Below are 18448 nucleotides of genomic sequence, written 5' to 3'. Positions count from 1 at the left end.
GAGTAAGCCCCACCCCGCATAATCTGTCACAAGACTTTGCACAATGCACCATGTTTGCATGGCGATGCCCATCAACTTGGGGTGAGCGGCCCACTCAAATATTTTATGGGGCTGTCTGAAGGGGCCTCGGCCCCTTTGGCGCTAGCTCCTGTGTCTATGGTGCACCGATTCCAGCCCCCTCAATGTGCTCAGCCAGATGCCCGTTAAGGGAAGCCAGCGAGCAGGATCCGAACCCAAGAGCAACGCTCTCCCCTCCAGGGGATTCCAGAAACTAGAATTCAGAAGCATCTCTGCCTCCGACGTCTGCTGGCCCTGCCCCCAACCTCCTCTGGTCCAAAGGGGAGATGATAAAGGACCCACACATCCACCTTGGCTGTCTCCCTCTCCTTCGCTGGTGGGAGGGAAACAGCCTGGCCTGCCTTGCAGGGCTGTTTTGCGCGGAGGGCTGAGCGCAGAGCCCGTGTTGAAACCTGTCCAGCAACGACATCCTGCGCTCCTCCTCCTCTCTCCCGCGCCCCGTTTGTTTTCTCAGCGTTGACTAAGAAAGGACTTTGCATCCTAGAGCGGGAAGGTACCCCAGGGGACATCTAGCCCAACCCCCGGCAGTGCAAAACTTGCCCAAATTGCGAAGAAACCGGGGGAAACTGGGGGAGCGTAAAAGTGTAGCTGGGCGCGCGCGCTCGTTTGGCCAGTTGGGCGGTGAAAACCGATTCTCAGGCTAATATGGATCACGCCTACCTGGCTGGGCACAAAAAATATAAGCGATTTAAAAACTTGTTGTTGTTTTTTTTTACTGTCCCCTCCTCTGAATGGTAATCTCAGCATGGTCAAAAGGAGAGGGTAATATATTCAATATTATATGATTTATATAGTCACAATGGCGAGGTGCTTGCTTCTGTCGGCTCGCGGGAAGGAGCGCCTGGGGTGGTTCAACAGGATGTGGCTTACTTCCGAGTAGACCTGCCGAAGGTTGTAGATGAACCGCAGCAGCCGCGGGGGTGGGGGTCCCGTGTGTTGGGGGTGGGGAAAGCAGGTCAGAAGGGGGCCCCCAAGCCTGGCACCCAACGTCCAGGGCTTTTTGTTTCTTTCTCAGTTTGTGATTCTCAGGCTAAGACGCCTGCCAGACTCCGCGAGCGCATCCATCGCTCGCTCGCTTATTCATTTATTTCTTGCATCCAGCCCAGCTTTTTCTCTCAAGGTGACGTGCGTGGTTCTTCCCCCCTCCTCGTTTAAACTTTACAGCACCCTGCGAGGTAGGGGAGGCCAAGATGCAGGAACTCCCAAAGTCACCCATTGGAGCGGTGGATTCGAACCCTGCTCTCCCGGGACCTAGTCCGACGCTCTAACCACTAGGCCACGCTTCCCTTCCCGTCTGTGCAGCAGCGTTCTGTTGGAAGGTCGAGGCAGATTTCTTGGCGCATCCTTCCGTCCAGCTGGGCTCCTCTTGGGTTGACTCCAGCCGAGAGTGGCCTTGCCACCTCTAGCTAAGGGGATCCGGGAGCAGATAAGGGGGAAGGAGCTTCCCTACTCTTGACACCTAGGAGCACAGGGTGGCGGAGACTGCCTCTTACGCTTTGAGTCTTTGTCCATCTAGTTCAATAGTGTCTGCACTGACTGGCAGCCACTCTCCATTTTTTCCAGGCAACCTGACCTGGAGATGCCACTGAACTGGGGGTTTTTCTGCATGCAAAGCAGGTGCTCTTGCTGCCCTGCTAGGGCCCTGAATCATAGAACTGTAGAATTGAAAGGTACCCCAAGGGTCATCTAGTCCACCCCCCCCCAATGTAGGAATCTCATCTAAAGCATCCATGATAGATGACCAGTCAAAGCAGAGAGTCCTGCGCTTGCTGAATCAAGAGTCTGATCTGGGATGAGGCCACTTCCTACCTTCCTGGCAGGGCCAGATTTAGGTTTGTTGAGGCCCTAAGCTCCTGAAGGTAATGGGGACCTTTATATGTCCAGCTGTCCTTTGTCAACAACAAATGGCCGCTGTTTTTTGTGTTGAATATATGCCAGATGGTAATTTATGGACCTAATAGGTATCTAAAGCCATTTGCACATAACATAATATGTATTTTATCAAAGCAATTGTTGAACTGAAATACAATTAAGAAGAAGTATATTAATAGTGAATTTTTTGGGGGGGGGGCCAAGAGAGTGGGGCCCTAAGCTATAGCTTGTTTAGCTTATATCCAGCACTGCCTCCTGAGCCTAAGCCAAGTTGAGAAGGCTCAACACAGCCAGCATCCCAGACCTTCAAGGCATCAGCAGGCGATGAGAACTATCTTCTCTCTCTCTCTCTCTCTCTCTCTCTCTCTCTCTCTCTCTCTCTCTCTCTCCCTCCCTCTCCAAGGGAGCCAGTGTACAGCTTCCGGGTCATGTGGCCAACATGACTAAGCCGCTTCTGGGGAACGAGAGCATGGAAACGCCGTTTACCTTCCTGCCGGAGTGGTACCTATTTATCTACTTGCACTTTGATGTGCTTTTGAACTGCTAAGTGGGCAGTAGCAGAGACCGAGCAACGGGAGCTCACCCCGTCGCGGGGATTCAAACTGCCAACCTTCTGATCGGCAAGCCCTAGGCTCTGTGGTTTAACCCATAGCGTCACCCGCGTCCCTAGTAGCACCTTAGAGACCAACTAAGTTTGTTATTGGTAGGAGCTTCTGTGTGCATGCACACTTCTTCAGATAGGACTGCCTGAACAAGAGGACTATCTGAACAAGATAGGCCTGGCTTGGCAGAGAAAAGGAGTGTTGGTGATGTCAGAACAGAGACCCAGGGAAGCCTGGGGGGGGGGCTATCTCTCTTTTTAACACACCCTCTGACCCCACCATCAGATGCTGACCTTCCTTCCTTCCTTCCTTCCTTCCTTCCTTCCTTCCTTCCTTCCTTCCTTCCTTCCTTCCTTCCTTCCTTCCTTCCTTCCTTCCTTCCTTCCTTCCTTCGCAAACACCATTGAAAGTTCTATTTTCTATGGTGATGTGTGTTTGTGGCAGAAATCTCCCAATAAAATATAATTTCAAGTGCACCTTACCATAACCCAAAAGAAAGGAAGAATGGGCAGCCCCCCCAGCCTTTTTCTTTAGAGGCCCCTTTGCATATTTTGCCCAGAGAAATAGTTGCCTTTATACAAACCCTCTTCTGTAATGTCTGAACCAGGCCCCTCTGGCCATGGAGTGGGGTTGGCGGTGTTGCGCGGGGGGGGGGGGAGCGAACTTTGACATTGCAAATGCACAAATACATCTTCGAAATTAGAAATGGACAGCCCGAGTGTCTGGATGTTTGGAGAGGGGGGAGAGAGGAAAGCGGGAGGGTGGGCGGTGCGGTGGGGGAAGAAGCAGCTCTTTCCCCTCTGGTCATTAAGTGGTTAATGTTTTCCTTAATTCCTTTTAAAGGCAAATATCTGCCTTTCAATCTTGGCACTAAGCAGTCCCTGGCCCTCCCCGCTAATTCAATCATCCCCCCCTCCCATGCCATCAGACCCCCAGGACTCCATTGTAGGAGAGCAGAGAGCAAGCTTTGGTTTACAGACGCAGAAGAAGGGGGGGGAGAGTTCCTATTTCGCCCCCATTTACGCACCTGCCGCTGAGGAAAGGGAGCCAGGGAAATGTTAACATTTGGGGAGGGGGTGTATGCAGAGACCCAGGCCTTTCATTGCTATTAATGGCATTTTTATTATTGTTGCGAATTGCCTTTTAAAAATTGCTGCCTCGAAGGTCTCTGTTGTTGAAAAGAAGGCAGAAGGAGGTGGGTTTAATTCTTCCACCTTGGGCTCCTTTGGCTGCAGCTGAGCAGAGGACATCCTCAGATCATTTATTTATTTATTTATTCTCTATCAGGGTGAATAAAATATGGGGAGGGGAGGTAAGCCCCACCCCCTAGGAGTTGGCTCCTATGTTCCCTATTACCCGACCATCAACCCCAAAAGGCTCCCAGCAATTAACACATAATAACATAAGGAGAGTTTGCTGAATTTATCTACTCCAGCATCCCATTTCCACAGTGGTCGACCACTTTGTAGGAAACTCACAAGCAGGATTTAATTCCAGCATCCCAGAAAGAAAAAAAAATCTCTTTCCGGTCTGGTCTTCCATTCACTTTTTTTTTAAAAAAACAAGCTGCTGAAGGTCAGTGTAGACAATACTGAGCTAGATGGACCGGTTGCCCCATCTTTCGTGAAAGCAGGGAGGTGTTTTCTACCAACACGTTCCACCTTAGGGCCTTATTCAAATGTCAGCAGTATTCCCTACCCTTTCCTTACTCCATCCTACTGTAGATTCTAAGATCATTCTGCCATTTGTGTGTGTGTGTGTGTGTGTAATTTATGGGTTTCTGGCCAGGACATACCACCCAGTTTGTTGTTGTTGTTGCTGTTTAGTCATTTAGTCGTGTCCGACTCTTCGTGACCCCATGGACCAGAGCTAGGAAGAAGCAAAAATCCTAGCATTACTAGTTATTATTTCTGTGAATGCAGGAGTTGCAGTTTTCAGGTAACAGTATTCAGGATGACTTATAGCCCTGATCTTACCTCTGTGTCCTACAAAGCAAATCTTCCTAAACCAGCCTTCCCCCAACCTCTTACCCTCCCGATGTTTTGGAATACTATAGACCAAAACATCTGGAAGGAGTCAGGCCCGGTTGGCAGAGGCTGAATTAACAGCTTTGCTCTACATAATGGATGCAAAGCAGGACACTGGCCTCCTCCAGCCCAGATGTTTTGGTACAGCTCCCAGGCTGGTGAGGGGCTGATGGGGATGTAGACCAAAACATCTGGAAGGCAGAGAGTTGGGGAAAGGTGGCCGGAGCTCTTGGAGTTCACTTCCAGAAAAAGGATAAAAATCCAGCCTTAGAAACCAGGCAGGATAGCAAACCCCGCAGACACAAAATGTTATTCATAGCTGCAAAATGGAGAAAATAGAGAGAAGTTTTCCTCCCTTTCTCACCGTTCTATTTATTTATCTATTAAATCTGCATATCGCCCTTCATCCGAAAATCTCAGGGCGGTTCACAGCATAAAAATGCAAAATAGAAACACAAAATACATGATAAAAACAAAATAAACCAAGAACCTTCCCTCCCACAAACACTAGATGTTGGGGACCTCCAACGAAGCTGAATGCTGGAGAATTCAGGGCAAATAAAAGAAAGCCCTTCTTCACAAAGTGCATATTCAGACTATGGAACTCCCTGCCACAGGAGGAAGGGGTGGCCACCAACCTAGATGGCTTTAAAAGAGGATGAGACAATTCCATGGAGGAGGATACAGTTACGCTGGTTGGGGCTGAGGAGAGTCGTGGGCCAAAACATCTGGAGGGCACCCAGTTGGCAAACATTGGTGTAGGTTCATCGCCTTCCAGCCCTGCTGTCGAGTCCTTTGGATGGCCATTGTCAACATCTGGATGGATGGATTTGTTGGTGACTCTTCGGCAAGGCAAACACACCTTCTTCCTGAAGCAAGGGCTGGGCTAATTCGGGTCAGTGGTTGAGGAATAGTTGGGAGCAGGAAAAGCCAAAGGCCCTGATCCTCCTGGATCACTGGCTGTGCTGCTCCATGGCCCCAGAGTGCCTCCCTCCAGTTGTGGGGAGAGAAAGGTCTTGGGCCTCCCTCTCTTGTCCCAGTCCTCCGTGTCTTCATTAGTCCCCTTGGCCTCAAAAGGGACAAAGTGAAATTGACCAAGGAGGGAGGAACCCGATTGATTGAGCATCAGTTTCCGATCACTCATCCTCTCCCTTCTGCTTCTCCATCCATCTTCCTCTGCTCTACCTTCTCTATTCACTGCAACTCGGGGAAAAGAATCTGTCTTGGTTCCTGTCAACCAAGACATCTGCATCTCGGCCTCCTGCTTTGAGACATCTCTCCCCCTTGGCTCCATTGTGCTCCTTCCCTTCCCATTTGTCTTTAATCAAAGGCGCATCTATCTCGGCCAGCCGCTCCCCTTGAGGCAGTGGCCAAGGCTTCAGAGGGGCAGGGAGACGAGGACACCTTCCTTGCAGAATCTGAGCCCCAGAAAGTGGGGCATTAATCCACTTACGACACGGGTGCATCGTCTGAAGAAGCACAGCTGCCCAAATCTCCGAAGACCACTCCTTGATCTTTCTGCCGATGCTTGTTACAGAAGGCTGAATCTCTTTGCTGAAGACATCAGCTTAGCAGGCTCAGATGGGGCGAATGATGCCTGGTCTCCCATTTCCCCCATTTCCCCCAAACCCATAACGAGGGATGGGTGTGTGAATCAGGCACCAAGGATGGATCTTGGGAAGCACAAAAGAGCAGAAAGGTTGCAGCGCTTGAGACTGCTCCATTTAGAGAATCGGTAAGAGGCAACATGATGGCATTATGTGAAATTGTGCACGGAACGGAGAAAGCAGATTGGGAAAAGCGTTTCTCCCTATCTCATAATGCTACAACAACAACAACAACAACAACAACAACAACAACAACTTATTTATACCCCGCCCATCTGGCTGGGCTTCCCCATCCACTCTGGGCGGCTTCCAACAAAACACTAAAATACAATAACCTATTAAACATTAAAAGCTTCCCTAAACAGGGCTGCCTTCAGATGTCTTCTAAAAGTCTGGTAGTTGTTGTTCTCTTTGACATCTGATGGGAGGGTGTTCCACAGGGCGGGAGCCACTACCAAGAAGGCCCTCTGCCTGGTTTCCTGTAACTTGGCTTCTCACAGCGAGGGAACCACCAGACGGCCCCTGGTGTTGGAACTTAGTGTCTGGGCTGAATAATGAGGGTATAGACGCTCCTTCAGGTATACTGGACCAAGGCCGTTTAGGGCTTTCAAGGTCAGCGCCAACACTTTGAATTGTGCTCGGAAATGTACTGGGAGCCAATGTAGGTCTTTCAAGACTGGTGTTATGTGGTCTCGGGGGCCGCCCCCAGTCACCAGTCTAGCTGCTGCATTCTGGATTAGTTGTAGTTCCTGGGTCACCTTCAAAGGTAGCCCCACGTAGAGCCCATTGCAGTAGTCTAAGCAGGAGATAACCAGAGCTGGTAGACAGCTGCCCTGGACACAGATTTGACTTGCGCCTCCATGGACAGCTGTGAGTCCAGAATGACTCCCAGGCTGTGCACCTGGTCCTTCAGAGGCACAGTCGCCCCATTCAGGACCAGGGAGTCCTCCACACCCGCCCACCTCCTGTCCCCCCAAAACAGTACTTCTGTCTTGTCAGGATTCAACCTCAATCTGTTAGCAGCTAGAACTCGTGGACAGCCGATGAAGCTCAGTACTGGAAGATTTGGGACACAGAAAAAAGAAGGTCCTTCTTCATGCAGTGCATAGTCAACGATGGAACTCAATCCCCTGGGAGGCCACTTGGATGTGTTTAAAAGAGGATTACAGAAATTCAGGAGGAGGAGAGGGCTCTGGAGGGCTACTAGTCACAATGGCTCTCCTCTGCCATCCACAGTTGGAGGCAGAGATGCTTCTGAATGCCAGACTCTGGAAACCGCAGGAGGGGTGGCTGGCCTTTGTGCTTGGATCCTGCATGCTGGCTTCCCTGTTGGCCACTGCGGAGACAGTATGCTGGACTAAATGGGCCATTGGCCTGATCCAGCAGTCTCTCCTTAGGTTCTCATGTGAAATGAGCAGTTTCAAGGCACCATTTCAGCCCAGGTGATGTTGCAGCAGTGAGAATTGGCCCAAAGGCCCCTGTAAACAGATCATGGTTTCCCAACACCCTCCTAGCCAGACAATTTTGTGTTTGGCAAAGAGCGGAGGTCGTGCGGCAGACAAGCCATGGCAGAAACGGGTCTGCGGACACAGGGTATTTGAACCCTGCTGGATTATAATACGCTAAGGACCATCTCCCCATATCTGAGGTGGGGAAACTGAGGCCTGGGTATCAAATCAAGCCCTCTAAGCCTACCTGGCCCTTGGGAGCTTAGAGAGGTGTAGATACTATGGAACTCCCTGCCGTAAGCAATTCTAACTTATTGTCTTTCACTGCTGGGGGAAGACTATTATCATGACATTTTGTACCCCAAATTAACCTCCAAGGAGCTCAAGGTGGCAACATGGTTCTTCCCATCACCACTTCATCATCTTCACCACTTCAATCTTTAAAGCCCTTTGTGGCTTAGGGCCCTTGTATTTACAGGGCCGCTTCTCCTAGTCTGGCCCACAGAGGACCTTAAGGTCCATGAATAATCATAGCTGAGAGATCCTGGCCATAAGGAAGTCAGACTATCCTCCCTCAGGGCCAGGGCCTTCTCAGTGATGGCTCCGACCTGGTGGAATGCTCTGTCCCATGAGACTAGGGCCCTGCAGGATTTAACTTTCTTCCGCAGTGCCTGTAAGACAGAGCTATTCCGCCTGGCCTTTAATTTAAACTTAGCCTGATCTTTTATTCCCCTTCCTTCCCTCCCCCTCCTCTTCTTATGAAGATTACCCACTCCGGGATCCGACAGCTAATTCTCCCCTGGTCTCCTCGCTGGCCCAATTAGGCCTAATTTAGCCAGCTAGCCCTGGTGATCATCTAATGTTTATTGGATGGATTTCCCCACTAAATTGATTTTTTATTTTATTGTTATTCATGTTTTATACCGTATTTTATGCGTCAATTGAGTTTTTTGTAGCATCAATTAAGTGTTTTAAATTTGTTGTTAGCCGCCCTGAGCCTGATTTTCTGAACCGGGAAGGGTGGGGTATAAATAAAAAATTGTTGTTGTTGTTGTTGTTGTTGTTGTTGTTGTTGTTGTTGTTGTTGTTGTTGTTGTTGTTGTTATCATCCTCCTAACAACCCTGTGTGGTGGCACAGTGACTTCCCCAAGGTCACACACAGCGAGCCTCTTGGTTGAGGGAAGATTTGAACCCTGGCCTCTCTCAGTCCTAGAGACCAACACTCTAACCATTGCACCACAGTGGCTCTCATTTTGTGGTCAAAAGGATATAAAAGAAATGTACAAAGCAGGAATCAGCACCAAACAATACATTAATAACAATGAGATTTTTTTAAAAAAAATCCCTATCAAAAGAACATTATGCTATTCAGAAATCAACAGTGGTGAGGACAATTTTATCCTTTGGAGAAGGCTTGGTGGAATATGGTTGGCCTTCAAAATATTTAACAACACACTCCACAAATGATGTATTCTTAGGAACTGTGTCTTCCTTTACTCTCCCCTCTATTTGTACAGTTGCCTCACATGAATGCAAAATCTCACCTACTGGGTCCTAATGGATTTTAAAGTCCAAGTGCCCCCTGCTGTTTTGCAGGGAAATCCAAAGGGGAAGGGAAGGGATTAAGGGCATTTTCAAGACAAACACTTTCACTAAAGGGGATTTAAAATTCGAATTAGCATTGAAACCTTTTGTCCCTGGGCTTCAATGGGGCAATTTCTCCAGAGGAAGCATCTGAGGGAATTTGGGAAGGGGGGGGGGAGAGGTTGATAACTTTTTTGAGAGCAGAGCTCCTGTGCTTTTTACCCTCCACAAACGGGCAAAAACCCAACAGCGAAGACAATTCAGCCATGGAAGTTCTATGGTACCTCCATGCCGAGAAAAGGTTCACTGGTGGGATTTCTGCTTCTTGGGCAGGAGAGCCTTGCCCTAAAAAAGTTGGCAACCTTAGAGGAGGGAAGGCAATATAGCCGGTGCACATGTTTGCTTTGGGTTTGTACGAAATTCGGAAGGCACTACAACCCAAGGAGAACATCTGGTTGACAGAGCAATAGAAAAGTTTGCTCAGGCATAGGCAAACTCTGGCCCTCCAGATGTTTGGGACTACAATTCCCATCATCCCTGACCGCTGGTCCTGTTAGCTAGGGATGATAGGAATTGTAGTCCCAAACATCTGGAGGGCCGGAGTTCGCCTATGCCTGAGTTTGCTGGATCAGGCCAATGGCCCATCTAGTCCAGCATCCTGTTCTCACAGTGGCCCACAAGATGCCTGTGGGAAACTGGCAAACAGGATCTGAGCACAAGAGCAACTCTCCCCTCTTGTGGTTTCCATTACTGCTTCCAGCTGTGGCGGCAGAGCAGATCCATCCTGGTGGGTAACTACCGAAAGCCAACCAACCCCAGATCAACCCCAGATCAACCCCAGGTGAAAAACTCAGGCCCCAATAGTGATCCCTGGGGGACCCCACTGTCAACATCTGTCCATTGGAAGGACTGATCCACAAGAGCTAGCTTGTCTTCTCCTGCTCCAGATGGTAGGACTCGAACCCATGTCTTCAAGCTCCAAGAAAGCAGATTCCGACGCAAAATCAGGAATAACTTTCTGGTGGTGAGAGCTGTTGGACATTGGAACAGACTCCTTCGGGAGGTGACAGACTCTCCTTCCTTGGAGGTTTTCAAGTAGAGGTTGGGTGGCCACCTGTCATGGATGCTTGAGATGAGATTCCTGCATTGCAGGGGGTTGGACCCATGGGGTCCCTTCCAACTCTATGACTCTATGATTCTAAGAGGACCACTCTTATTCCACAACTGCTAAGCTTACGCAGGAGCTTCTGGTGGTGAGGGTCTTTGCTCTTAAAAGACACACTCTCTCTTTCTCTTTCATCTCCCCTCCTTGCCTTTTCTTCTTGCAAGAGTGATGCTCTCTGAAACATTTCTGTGGTGCTTAACGCTGCCCTGTGAGCACTGAGAACATAATGGTCCTTCTGGGTCAGATCCAGGATCCATTTGACAGCTGAAGATCATGTTTGCAGACCAGGGCCAGCCAATTAGGTCCCCCTTGTGCCAATTCTAGGCCTCTAACCCACCCAGATTGAGATTGGAAGGACCCTGTGCAAAAGCCACAACCCTCACAAGGTTTTGAGAATGCTTGCTTTTCCCTCCAGGATCAAAGCTGCCATCAAAACCTTTACAGTACTAGCCCTTGGTTAATTCAGTGTTGTATAGCAGTTGAGAGGCTGAGCTATGAGCCAGAAGTCCCACATTTGTTTCTTGAATCTGCTTTGGACCAATTCAGTCCATTGCTCCATATAGCCAATATTGTCTACACTGACTGGCAGGTGGGTCTGCACGGTTCCAGGTGAGGGTCTGGAGATGCCAGTGGGGACCTTCTGCATGCAAAGCAGACGCTCTTCTACTGTCCTATGGCCCTTCCTTGATCTTCCAGGCAGCCTCAGCCTCAGTCCTCCCACCTGTGTTATGGGGATACAAACAGCTGTCTAATTTTGTTGTGCTTTTTCAAGACTTAAGGCTCAAGGCTGTTTTAAGCTCAAGCAGATGAAATAACTTCAGTATGAGAAAGAAGCGTTCATCGCGTAGTCATTTTAATGATCAGTACTGTTTTTAATGTTGTTTTAAAAAATGTTTTAATGCTGTTGCCCTATGCACTGATATTTTAGGAGTGTGTATACCAGGTAGGCTGATAACAGTTCATAACTCTAGTTTACCCAGCCAGGTGGGTGGCATGTAAATAACAACAAGAAGCTGGTTCTTGCCTTAAGGTAAAGGGACCCCTGACCATTAGGTCCAGTCGTGAATGACTCTGGGGTTGCGGCGCTCATCTTGCTTTATTGGCCGAGGGAGCCAGCATACAGCTTCCAGGTCATGTGGCCAGCATGACTAAGCTGCTTCTGGCAAACCAGAGCAGCACACGGAAACGCTGTTTACCTTCCCGCCGGAGGGGTACCTATTTATCTGCTTGCACTTATACGTGCTTTCAAACTGCTAGGTGGGCAGGAGCAGGGACCGAGCAACGGGAGCTCACCCCGTCACGGGGATTCGAACCGCTGACCTTCCGATCGGCAAGCCCTAGGCTCTGTGGTTTAACCCACAGCGCCACCCGCTTTTCCTTCGGACATCCCTATTTTCATCGGAGAAATGTTGGAACGTCTGGAGCCAAGGAGATAAGTGCAGTGGTACCTCGGGTTACAGAAACTTCAGGTTACAGATGCTTCAGGTTACACACTCTGCTAACTCAGAAATAGTATCCTGGGTTAAGAACTTTGCTTCAGGATGAGAACAGAAATCGTGCTCCGACAGTGCGACGGCAGCAGGAGGCCCCATTAGCTAAAGTGGTGCTTCAGGTTAAGAACAGTTTCAGGTTAAGAACGGACCTCCAGAATGAATTAAGTTCTTAACCTGAGGTACCACTGTAACTAGACAACCTTTAGAAGACATTTGAAGGCAGCCCTGCATAGGGAAGTTTTAAAATGCTTAATGTTATATTATGTTTTCATATATGTTGGAAGCCACCCAGAGTTGCTGGGGCAACCCAGTCATATTGGTGGGGTATTAACAACAACAACAACAACAACAACAACAACAATAGAATAGGATGTCCCTATTTTCATTGGAGCAATTTTGGAGGGAAGGAAAGGGCTGTCAGTGACTCCTAGCCAGGATGTCTCTGTTCTGCCTCCACAGTCGGAGGCTGGGATGATTCTGAATCCCAGTTTTGGGTGTCTGCGAATAGAGGATGTCGGACTAGACGGGTCACTGGCCTGATCCAGCCAGCTCTTCTTACCTCCTGCTGGAGAACTTGCTGCCAGCTGATGGTGACCCTCAAGGTCCCTTTGTCTCCAGCCTGGCAGGAGCCTTTGACCCCGCCAAAGGGGGACCTGGGACAAATATGTGAGCAGGCTCCCTCTGAAAGGCGCCCCCTCCTCCTCCTCCTCTCCCCCCCCCAACCCACAGCTGCTGCTGCTGTTGGCTGAGCAGGCAGGCTGGGGAGGTGGACAGGTTGCTAAACAAGCTAATTAGATCACGGGGCTGGTGAAAGAGAGCCCCAACTGTCAGGCTGCGGGAGTTGTGAAAAAGTTAATTCGATTAAGTTTCCCCTCTAAACTAATTAGGCAGCAGGCTGCCACGCGAGAGAAGGGGAGGGGGAGACGGCGGGCAGGGCCCTTGCTCATGCTTGCCCAAAGCCAGGGGCAGAATTGGGCACATTGCGCGGAGAGATGGCGGGAGGACAAAAGGAGGAGAGAAAAAGGCTGGAGGGGAAGGGGAAGATGGGAGGGTGGGGGGAGCTCTGTGCCACAGCACCTGCTTTGCAGTTTAGTCCTGGGGGTCTCCAGGTAACGGGGCTTGGGAAGACCACCACCCCTCCACCAACCGATCTCTGTGCACAGAAGAAGCCTTGCACTCAGCTAAGGTTTGGGAGCTGATAGGGAGTGGCTGTAGTTCGACACTATGGCATCTGGAAGATCTTGGATTCAGTTTCCAGTGGCATCTCTAGGTAGGGCTGAAATCCTGGAGAGATGCAGTCCTCTGAGGCATCCCTCCTCATCCTCCTGCTCCTCAAAGCTAAGGCTTCATTATTTTGGTTGCACTGGAGTGGTTGGTCCTTTTGATGCTTCCAAGTGGTGTTGTTTAGTCGTGTCCGACTCTTCATGACCCCATGGACCAGAGCACGCCAGGCACTCCTGTCTTCCACTGCCTCCCGCAGTTTGGTCAAACTCATGCTGGTAGCTTCGAGAACACTGTCCAACCATCTCATCCTCTGTCGTCCCCTTCTCCTTGTGCCCTCCATCTTTCCCAACATCAGGGTCTTTTCCAAGGAGTCTTCTCTTCTCATGAGGTGGCCAAAGTCTTGGAGCCTCAGCTTCAGGATCTGTCCTTCCAGTGAGCACTCAGGGCTGATTTCCTGAAGAATGGATGTGTTTGATCTTCTTGCAGTCCATGGGACTCTCAAGAGTCTCCTCCAGCACCATAATTCAAAAGCATCCATTCTTCGGTGATCAGCCTTCTTTATGGTCCAGCTCTCACTTCCATACATCACTACTGGGAAAACCATAGTGGTCAGTTCTTTTGATGCTTCCAAGTACTAATGGTTAATTTCCCCAGGTGCCACCTAACAAAGGAGTTCCCCTGACTTCATCAAAGCTTGTTGATTGACCAGGATTAAAGAGTGGTACATACTTATGACATTTACTTTCACTCTTCACATGCGAATTGCTGCTGCTCAGGTGGAGGTTGCACATTCCAATACACATGGATCTTGATTACATTCCCAAAGTCTGACACACAGTATCTTACACATAAACACTAATTAAACACCTCAAACCCATTGCACAACCCCCTTTCTAATACACACTGAGACTGCTTTGCAGCATACCGTGTTACAACACACAAGTCTTAACTAAATCCTAATATTTATTAGCCTAAAGATAAACACCACAGATCTATTATCACACATTGTGCAACCTTATTGCTCTTCCTCCTGAGAAATCTGGCCCTGCCGGACAGATCTGTGCTTCCTGCGGGTTTTTCAACAAACTCCCAGCCCTGCCCGAGACAGAGCCAGATTTCTGAAGGTTCTGGATTCATGGCGAACTCATCTGGAATTTGTCAAGCTGAATATATGCCTCCAGAAGACTTGCTAACTGAGACGCCGGTCAGCCGGGCTGCATTCATCCATCCAGGTCTAGCATTGGCTATTTGTGGCTGCAGTGAAACTGCACAGAATGACAGGGCTAAAGGGGAACCCAAAGGACATCTGGCCAGTCCACCCTCCTGTGGATGCAGGCCGTAGGCAGATGAGGTCTGGTGTCCAGCCTCTGCCTGCGGAAGGTTCAATCTCTGCTGGCATTTCTAGCCAGGACTGAGAATGTCCTGTCCGAAAATCTGGAGAGATGCTGCCTGTCCGTGTAGACAGCACTGAGCTTGATAGACCAATGGCCTAACTCAGTACATGACAGGTTCCTGTGTTCCTACAACAGCTGCTGTGACGGCATCTCGATAGATGCTCCATTGACCTCTGCCTAAAAACCATTAACGAAGGAGAGTCTGCTGCCTTTCAAGGCTGAAGATGAACAGATAGTACTGTGAGGAATTTTTTTTTTTAATTTCCCCCAGTGTTTAGCCTAAATGGATTATTTCATTTCATGAAATTTACGCACTGCTTGATTGTTAAAACAGAAAACAAAAAACCCTCAAAGCATTTCACAAAAAGGATAAAACAATAAAAGGAATGAGAAAAAGAGTTAATAAAACATTTCAAAAAAACCAAAACCAGCAGTAGTTGTTGTTGTTTAGTCATTTAGTGGTGTCCGACTCTTTGTGACCCCCTGGACCAGAGCACGCCAGGCACTCCTGTCTCCCACTGTCTCCCGCAGTTTGGTTAAACTCATGCTGGTAGCTTCCAGAACACTGTCCCTCCATCTCATCCTCTGTTGTCCCCTTCTCCTTGTGCCCTCCATCTTTCCCAACATTAGGGTCTTTTCCAGGGAGTCTTCTCTTCTCATGAGGTGGCCAAAGTCACCTCAGCTTCAGGATCTGTCTTTCCAGTGAGCACTCAGAGCTGATTTGCTTCAGAATGGATAGGTTTGTTCTTCTTGCAGTCCATGGGACTCTCAAGTCTCCTCCAGCACCAGAATTCAAAAGCATCCATTCTTCGGCGATCAGCCTTCTTTGTGCTCTAGCTCTCCCTTCCATACATCACTACTGGGAAAACCAGAGCTTTTACTATACGGACCTTTGTTGGGAAGGTGATGTCTCTGCTTTTTAAGATGCTGTCTAGGTTTGTCATTGCTTTTCTCCCAAGAAGCAGGCATCTTTTAATTTTGTGGCTGCTGTCACCATCTGCAATGATCATGGAGCCCAAGAAAGTAAAATCTCTCACTGCCTCCATTTCTTCCCCTTCTATTTGCCAGGAGGTGATGGGACCAGTGGCCATGATCTTCGTAAAACCAGCAGTAAAAACCCAATGAGGGAGAGTCCATCACTTTCCAACAGAGTCTGTTTCACTGTCAAACAGCTCTGATTGTCAGAAACTTCAGTAAGAAGTTTAGTCTAAATCTCCTTTCTTGAATCCATCGGATCGAATCCTACCCTCTGGAGCAGGTCAAGGTTCCACATACCGGGGCAGAATTGTATAAACTAAAATGCTTCTAAGCAGGCACCGCAAGGAGTGCAGCAAAAGCGCCTGCCTGATGTCAGCAGGCAGGGAGTTCCAAAGTGTAGGTTCCAGCACACTAAACGACCAAGCTCTTACAAAGGTGGAATGGGGGTTACTTGTAGCAGTGCCAGTTCTGCATCTTGAAGCTGTCGACTGGGCATGGATGGGATGAGGCGATCCTGCAGGTAAACTGGTCCCACGTTATTAAGGGCTTTATTTTAATTTCTAATTTTTTTCTTCCCTTTTTCTTTTTATATTAAAATACTGCTAGAATTAGAATAAACATGTTACTGACAAAATAATAATCATAAATAAAAAAGAATAAACATGTGCACCCCATCACAGAGACCATTCTATTGTAACTATCCAACCTCCCAAAATTTAAACACCTCTTGCGGTGGTTTGGCCCCTTTCCGTTTTAACAGTACAAATTCTACAAACACCCTCCATACTTCCTCAAAATCATTTCTCCTGCGAATTCCCCGTCTTACCTTAATGGCACATGTTAATTTATCATTAATAGCTATATCCCACACCTCTTTACACCATTATTCCATTTTATATTCTGCTTGCCCCTTCCACTTCCTAGCTATAATAACTCCTGCAGCTGTCAATAAATTTGTGAGTCCTTCACAGCCTGCGAACCTTCCACCCCATTGTAAATTGACAATAATGATACCTCTGGACTTCTGGTCAGTTTTAACCCAGTGATTTCTGCTATCTCCTTAAAAACCCTTCCCCCCCCCAATGTACATATTTACACCCCACCACCACCACATGTGAACTTAATTCCCCGTTTCCTGGCATCCCCTCCAACATAACACTGAATATTGTTAAGGGTTTTATATTCTAATAGTGACACCTTGACTTGGCCTGGTAGGAAATGGGCAGGCAATGCAGATCTCTGAGCCGAAGGTGACAAGGTCTCACTCCTGCAGCATTCTGGATCAGGTACAAGGGAAACTCCACAAATATTGCATTGCAGTAATTTGGTCTAGGAATAACCAACACAAGAACTTCCGTGGCTGGGCTTTCCCATCCAGGAACGAACGTGGCTGTCTCACCAACTGCAGATGTCTCTCCCCTTTGCAAATTCAGTAATCTGATCAGGGCACGCGTAAGCCGAGTCTTCTGCCCAGCTTGGTGTCGTGCAACCGATTCTCACAACGACGTGGCTTTTATTTCCTTCTCCTTTTATTTTTACCCAAATAAACACCCCTTCATTGCATGCAAAGTGCATGGATTTCCTTGCATGTGGCTGAATCGTCTGTACATGATGTTCCTTCTCCTTCTGGCTTCTTTTGAATATGTTATACCCTTCGAACCCTGCATGGGAGCCACATATCTTTTAACAACAGGTATCAGTAAAGGTAAAGGTAAAGGGACCCCTGACCATTAGGCCCAGTCGTGGCCGACTCTGGGGTTGCGGCGCTCATCTCGCTTTATTGGCCAAGGGAGCCGGCGTGCAGCTTCCAGGTCATGTGGCCAGCAGGACTAAGCCGCTTCTGGCGAACCAGAGCAGCGCATGGAAATGCCGTGTACCTTCCCGCCGGAGTGGTACCTATTTATCTACTTGCACTTTGATGTACTTTTGAACTGCTAGGTTGGCAGGAGCAGGGACTGAGCAGCGGGAGCTCACCCCGTCGCGGGGATTCGAACCACTGACCTTTGAGTTACTGAGCCGCATGCTCCTCAGCTGTTTCCGGTGCCAACCCACTGGGCAGGAGGAAGGGGTCCTGTGGGCCGCTCAGAAGGCAACTGGGGGCCACACAGTGCTCTTTTGTGCACAAGTTAAATCTTTGGTCTGGGTTCAGCAGAGGATGGACAGCTGTCAGTCTCAAGAGAAGTGCAACGGATGCATGATTCAAGCATCTGGAAAAACCAGTCTCAGTGCTTGAGGTTTAGGGAACGAAATCCATATTTTGCTTAACAGAGAGAGCTAAGATGTAGCTAGGGGAGGAAGCAGCTGGCTTTAAAGGGCTTTTGAAAGCGAATGGAAAAAGGACCAACAGCTGGAGTGTTCATGCCACTGATGATTTTTTCAAAAATATTGTTATTTAATGGGTATATTGCTCAATGCTGAGTCATGCTGGGGGGTGGGAGGGGGGCGGCAGTGTTGTTGGGCACAAGAGAGAGGGAGGAATAACGACAGCAAGGTCACCCCAAACAGCAACAAAGGGGAGAGGAAAGTAGAGAAGGGAAGGAGGGAAAGGAAATAGAAGGAAGAGAGAAGGAAATCGGAGGAGGAGGAGGGGGAAAGCAGATCAAGAGGATAGGAAGAAATGAGAAAAATGGGAGGTAAGATAGAAGGAAGAAAAGCAGCAAGGACTCAAACAGCCCAGGAGAAAGCGGGGGGGGGGGGGGGGAGCAATATCCAAAGGGCAGGGGCCATAACAGAGAAGGCTTCACGCGTCACCCTCTCAGGCCTTTTAAAAAATTGGGGGGGTTTTAAAATTGCAAATTTAAGAAAGGAAAGGAAAGGAAAGGAAAGGAAAGGAAAGGGAAGGGAAGGGAAGGGAAGGGAAGGGAAGGGAAGGGAAGGGAAGGGAAGGGAAGGGAAGGGAAGGGAAGGGAAGGGAAGGGAAGGGAAGGGAAGGGAAGGGAAGGGAAGGGAAGGGAAGGGAAGGGAAGGGAAGGGAAG

This window comes from Podarcis melisellensis (assembly GCF_964234715.1).
Source record: "Podarcis melisellensis genome assembly, chromosome: 4".
In the NCBI taxonomy this organism is placed as follows: domain Eukaryota; kingdom Metazoa; phylum Chordata; class Lepidosauria; order Squamata; family Lacertidae; genus Podarcis; species Podarcis melisellensis.
The sequence above is the reverse complement of the archived record's forward strand: the minus strand, read 5'-3'. Positions refer to the sequence as shown.